This window comes from Amblyomma maculatum, chromosome 9 (genome assembly GCF_055883805.1).
Source record: "Amblyomma maculatum isolate TAMU_Amacu chromosome 9, ASM5588380v1, whole genome shotgun sequence".
Classification (NCBI taxonomy): Eukaryota; Metazoa; Arthropoda; class Arachnida; order Ixodida; family Ixodidae; genus Amblyomma; species Amblyomma maculatum.
Genome location: NC_139352.1, coordinates 100,397,717 through 100,404,850, shown reverse-complemented (window position 1 = coordinate 100,404,850; position 7,134 = coordinate 100,397,717).

The following is a 7,134-nucleotide window of genomic DNA, read 5'->3' as shown; positions in this document are numbered from 1 at the left end:
CAATGCAAAGAGACAGAAAAAAAGCTGGCACTCAGACTTTTTCTTTTAGTAATAACGGTAGCATACCCGATGACTTACCTCGGTAAGCGGTCGGTTCCTCCACCGTTCACCTTTCAGACGAACATCCGCGCGCTGCCTTTGTTGCACGATCGGCGGCTTCGAAAACACAACGAAGTTCGATCTTATAAACTGTCGCGAGTACGAAAACGATGACTGCTGGCGCCTGTGGAAGCGGAAAGCCACAGAACACGTCTACGAAATGAGTGCACACCAACGTCAAAAGTATTGTTTTGCCTCGAGTTGACGGGAGACGCCGTACTGAAACAAAAACTCAAAAAGAAAACCAACCGTGTTGACGTTGCCAGACCACTCTTGTGGTGCCGGCTAAAAGCGTTCTGAAAAAAAAAAGAAAAGAAAGAAACCGCGTGCATGCCAAACACTAGAAATTAAAAGTATACTAATAATCCAAATTCATTAGTAAATGAGGTAACAAACATTTTAAGTAACTGAAACCAAAACCAAAACTGTGAAATATGTTGAAAGCATTTCAAGGTAGTGTTGAGTTCGTGGTTAAATGATCGGCGCGATTGACCGCCGTTTCACCCAACGGTTTCACACCAGAGAGAGGGGAGAACTGTTTTATTACCATTGATTTCAGAGCTGATTTCATTAGTTAAAAAGTTTATCTTTACATGACGCGTAAAGGGTAAAAAAAAAAAAAAAAAGAACGAATAGATATATTTCTGCCATGCAACATGAAAGGTGGTTTCAATAACTCATCCAATCTATGCATTCAAAATCTTGTCGCTGAATTAAGTGGATAATGCTTCAGACCTTGAACCATTTATTAAAGGTGGCATCAACAGCTCAACCCATATATGCATTCCAAATCTTGTCACTGAAAAATATATGCTTCCCCCTCTGGTGAAGATGTGCTCTGGCTCTGGCATGGGCCCTTCACCTTAGCTCATGAAAAGCAGTAATTTGCACTCCATGCTTATTGCTAGTCTTTGATTCAATTCAGTTGCTTAAATCTCTGATGGTAACCCATATGCCATCATTGCAGGCGAACCACCATGCAGAGCAGCATCTTCTCTGAAGAGAGGAGTTATGTTGGACAAACTGATTTCATGTCATCACTGCACTAAGTTATTTGAATTGCTGCATGTCTGCAAAAGGTTTTGGTGCGCATGCACTCCAACATTGTTCCTGTTTCATAAGCTGTAGGTACTACACACAATTATACACACACACATACAACAAATATTGGTATACAACCTTGTCAGAAATACCCAGTCCACTGGATTTGCATTTCGGTCATTCAGATTTATGCCCTACTAAGTTTGCAGCGCCAACATTCCAATAAAGTGTCCATATGTCTCAAAAGTGAGAATCTGATGCATGCACATTCGAATCTTAGGCCTTTTAGGGGTGCTAGAGCTTTCTGCACTACTTGACCCTCCTGAGTTGAATAATTTTGTCAAACTCTGCACTTACGTAAATAAGCCAAGTGGTGGTGTGTCCATATCACGGCAATTCCTTTGAGGACTCGCATCTCCTAGTTGCCTAGACTTGTCGGCATGCATGCATATTTTGTAGCTATATGCTTGCCTATATAAGTGTAGCTGGCTGCATAGTGATAAACCTCAATAAAAATAAACAAAAAATAACAGACCAAGTGAGTTTTCTAATTTGTTCAATATGGGTACCTTAACTAGAAAAGAAGAAAAATTAATGGGTCACACCCATCGACCGCTCGAATACCAAATCAATGTCTATGTTTCGAATGGATTTCCAAACGAAATTTGTGTTCCCAATTGGAAATTCAGTTACAAGTGAAGAAGCTTTCATATTCCAGTTGATTTTAAAATTGAAATTTGTACTCCCAAATGGAATTTCACATACAACTGGTACAGTCAGCTAGTCTCTCAAGTTCTAGTTAATTTTTTTTTTTTCAGTTGCAGTGGCCAAATAATAGTAAAATAGGAACAACAGGTCTTCAACAACCTAGCTTGGAAATGGAAACTTTCCAATCCAGAAGTTTGATAGGAAGACAATGATTTCTTTGAATTGGATCTTCATACTTCTACAAAAGGAGAACAGTGAACTTTAGATCAATCTGAATAAAGATATTAGCAGATGAATCTCACCAACTGTTTTGATTTTCATATGCAGTTTTTTCTACTTCTTCTTGAAAATGAAGGCACGAGGCAGAGAATCTCAAAGCGGTTTAGTGGTTCTGTTTGGACTGCATCAGTTTTTGCCCAATTGAATTAGCTCCCAATTGGTGCAATAATATGTTATTAAAAACAGGCCACTGAAACAAGTATCTGAACGCAAATATTTAGGTGTGTATTTTACCCCTGATTTGAACTGGCACTGTCAAATATGTCACCACCAAATCATGTGAAGTCAGAGGTGTCCTTCGCCGAAATGCAGGCGCTTTGCCATTGTCATGTTGGGAGATTTTATGCAGGACTTATGTCAGGTCAGCTCTTGAATACGCGTGTACAGATTGGGATCTGCCTACTGCTCGAGATAAACATCAGTCAGAGAGGGTGCAAAGAATTGACTCTTGTTTTATATTGGGCATACGTAGGTTTCGGTACAATGTATCGAGTACGAAATAAGCACTCAACTGAGAATTGCTTGACACGTGCCGAATGCAATTGCGCTTGAAGCTATTTCAAGCTATTTATTAATCAAACGTTAGTGTTGAACGCGAAAAGCATTAGCAACAGCCTTAATCAGGTGCGTTAACCATGACTTTAAGGCCTGCGAAATTTCAGCGAAAACTAAACTGTTTAGGATGTCTTTCTTTCCTAAAACCATTAGGGAACGAAATAGGCCACCAAGTGAAGTGATGGGTACTGCATCAAATGATGCTTTTTTTTCAAAGCTGCATAGTACGGTCCACTGTTAAAGGGAACATGCAATCACGTGACCTAAACACTTTGCAAAGCGCTGCCACCAACAACTAGTGAGAATAGCCGGCAACATGTGCATGCTCAGGAAGGGCAATCCCACCATGCTTAATGCACGTGCTTCTCGTGCAATCACTTGTCGCCGGTTCCCTCGTGAATGCTTTGTATACCCCGGCAGATATGCCATCTCATGTTCCCTTTAACAGTGGATCGTACTGTACATGTGTATGTCCAAGTGCTTTACATTTGCATTTGTTTTGCCTTTTTTTTTTTTTTTGTCTTTATACTTCCTACTCTGGCTAGGAGCAGACGTGTAATATCTTTATAGAGTTTATACATTTCTTATTACATACACCCCCGCTCCACCCACTGAGATGCCTTGGCACTGTGGGTTGTTCGATAAATAATTTTTCTTTCACTGCAAAACCCTGCTGAACGCGCTTCATGTTTGTGTTTTAGGGTTACCACTCACAGCACATGGAATTGCACACTATATTACAAAATCATATTTTGTTCTGCTGAGATATATATGACACGCTGAAAGTCTTTATCAGTCTTGCTTGAAAACTTGTACCACAGCATATACCTTTGCAAGGAGTGTACAAAGCAAACCACAACACATTTTAGTAACCTGCAGGTTGTCACCAAAACATGCTAGAGCAATATGCATACAGGCAATATATCAATATGCTATACAGCAATATGCTAGCATACAGGCTGCCTTAATGCGAGTGAAGCCAGAATGTGTTTTCACAGGCAAAAACACTATTTTTTACTCGTCCTGGCTATCTTCAACATCATCGATTAGCACCTGTTCACGGCACTGCAGGTTTTAACGCTGAATACATGGTCCGTTGGCTGGCGTGCATTGCCCGTGAAATGTTCTACACCACTACTTTTATGATTTGACATCTCTCAGGACAACTACCACGCTGATATTAAACCATTCAAATTGTCGCAGATCACCACTTATTTGTAAAGGAATGCTAAGGACAACTATTACATCTAATTACTGTTACTAGTAAAACATTATCCTTTAGTTCTTTCTGTTTTATGTTATCCTTTTTCCGGCAGTAAAACACAATTTTGGCCAATGCCACTTGATTCAAATTTGAGGACTGAACAGGAATGCCCACCAAAAAGATCCGATGTTGCTGCATGCAGTTTATACTTGAAAAATCGGTAGACAGTGGTGACACCTGTATTTTGCTAAATTATTTAAGTTATAAAAAAGTAGAGTAGAAGGTGATCTCTCTGTCTCAGAAATGGAGTCATCTAACAATACAGAACGGCCTTGATTTGTGCTCAGTGTCTTTTGAAGCAGTATCTAAGGCAATGAGATTCCATTCAACTACCAGTGGTCATCAATGCTCACCGATTCCTGGGACTCCGGAATTCCACACTGTGCTCATGTGCAAACATATAGTGAATGCATGCTCAGCACAGCAATATTTCACGCTTAATTTGCATTATGAAACGCTAGAAATGGATAAATGACCCTTTTTGGATGTTAAAATATCAAGACGTGTTTATGAGCAACCATTTTGCAACGAAGCAGGTTTGCAGACAGGCCAATGAGGCATGCCAGTAATGCATGCAAAAAAGAAAGGACCCTGTTCAGGAGGAAGAATTTGATGTCAAATGCAACTGCAAAACCAGGATATCAATGCAAGCCATGACACAAAACGAATTAGATTTCTTGTTCATGCAGCAAAAAACTGTGCTGTGGGGGAATCCCTCACAGCATTTCTACCGGGTGCGTCATAATTACTGTCACACATTTTGATCCACTATTCCTCCTGGATGGATGGATGGAATATAGGAGTGTCCTTTTTGAAACGGGGTGGTAGCTCGTTTTTTTCCCTATATTTTAATTATTGTTAGGTTAACCATACCATCATTCCATTTATTGAGTTTTTGTTTCTACATTACTAACATTATGTCACTTTCTGCTTTTAAGCCACCAATCTTCCAATCATTTTTTGCTAGCTTCCACTGCCGGTTTATTCACCCGGCCACAGGTATCTCTAAACCCCAGAGCTTCAGGAAGAGTGACTGCGTCTGCATCGACTTCCGGATGAATGCCATTACGTTAGAGTATATTATGGTTAAGTGTTTCTGTGCATTTACCACATACTGCACACGTGTCATCTTCCTTGTTAAATTTCTTTTTGTAGCTACCTGTTCTAAGACACCCTGATCTAGCTTTAAAAAGTAGGGCACTGCCTCTTGAATTATCAAAGAAAGTTCCTTCCTGGTCTACCTTTTTCAGTTTCAGTATAGCTGGACACTCCGCTTTTTTGCCATAGAATTTATCCAATTTTTACCTTCTGTGTCTCCTAATATAAATATTTTTTAACACCATTCTCACTAATATTTCTTTACATCATTTCAAGCGCTTGGGCTGTGTTTTATGTTTGTGTTTACATTTTTCAAGTCATGGCATACCCTAGACCACATCAACCCGCAATCTTGTCGCTGATGGATGCTGGACACACGCGTTCCGAGATAGCCAATCTTCTCAAAATTCACTGCAAGATTGTTCATCGGGCTTTGCAGCGCGGCTGACTTCAGGACCGACCCTTTCGCACACAGTATTAATACATGCTAAAATCTACATATGTGCAGAGCAAAGACTTGACACATATGCAGTTCGCAGTTTTACAAGCCACATAACAGTAGACAGCGGCATATGTGCACAGCTGCGAATGCATAAAAATAAAAGCTTGTAAACCAATCTTCGAAAGTGGAGAGGAAGTCCTCACTCACACATGCAAGCATGACAATGCACAAGTGTAGCACAATTGAGTTAAAGTATGAAAGTCAAAAGGCCCTATGAAACTAGTGAGGTTACATCCTTGCAAGAAAAGTTCAAAGACCTATGCTGTCAGCAAGAACCATGGTACCATTCAATGGAAACAGATCCCAGATGAGGGCACCTTTGGTGACTGAGAATGCCAATCAAATGAAAGGGTGCCTTGTCCGCTTGGCCCATTGTTTCCCTCAGAATTTGCCCGCAAACATGAGTGGCATTTGTTTTACAACGATGGAGCACATGTAATAACACAGCATACAGATATAAAATGCACTATAATTTCAACATAATCTTGAAGGGGGCAGACTTTTTGCTTTTTTTTTGCGACTTTGGTGTCAGTTCGTGTTGATGAGACAAGACAGCGAGTTTGAATACATTAAATACTTTGAGCAATCACAGCTGACAATAAAGAAAGAGTAATATTTGTTATCCATATATTCAGGTGAAAAGTGTTTGAGAAATGGACCACTGAGCATTCATAACTTGCATTCACTGAGCATTCATAGCCCCAAAAGTGCAAGGAAAATGAGCCTGCTCCTGTAGGTTACACCAAAGGGACGGAGAGAAGAAAAAGAATGTTTGTTTTAATTTATAACAAAAAAAAACTGTTTTAAGCTAGACAAGATAGGAAAGATGAAACACAGGCATCATCACTATTGGCCATTTTTGCAAGCTCTGTAGGTGACACCATTTTGGGAGAAGATACCTGAGGTTAGGCCGGATTGCCTTTCATTTGATGGTTTATTTATTTTCATTACTATTTACATATACAGGCCTTGGATTATGACACTGCAGAAGTGGCCACACAGCCTAGAAGAAAAAAAACAACAACAAAAAAAAAAACAAATGATACAAAACCAGGCACTCAGTTCACAAACAGTGCAGGTGGTAGCCGTTGCAAAGGACCACTAAGTTCATCCTGCATCTGAAATGCATATGGCGAAAAACAGTAATCGCAGAAAGACCTGAACAGTGCATTGTTCAAAGAGTATGTCCAGTGCGTCACACATTCAGTGACTAACAAATAAACAGGGTACAGCTATGCAAACATACTTATGTGCAATTTTTTGCAGCATAAGCTGACCATGTTTGTCAATGCTCCAAAGAATTCTGTGATAAGACTTGGTAATGCTTTGAGGAAGAAAAGCTGCTTTTTTGACGATTTCTAAAATGAATCTGAATACTTTTTCATGCCCCTTTCTTCTGCACAAGATCTAATCACCATTCCACTGATGCATATTCATGAAAAGGCCTGAAGAGGGATTTATAAGCAGTTAGTGCTTTTGTTTAATTTCATATATTATTGTTCTTTGCAATAATCTTGTGCTTATAAAGTCAACACAATTATCACAACACTAAAGTACCTGAACTTGCAGACGCTTTCTAGTATCTGTT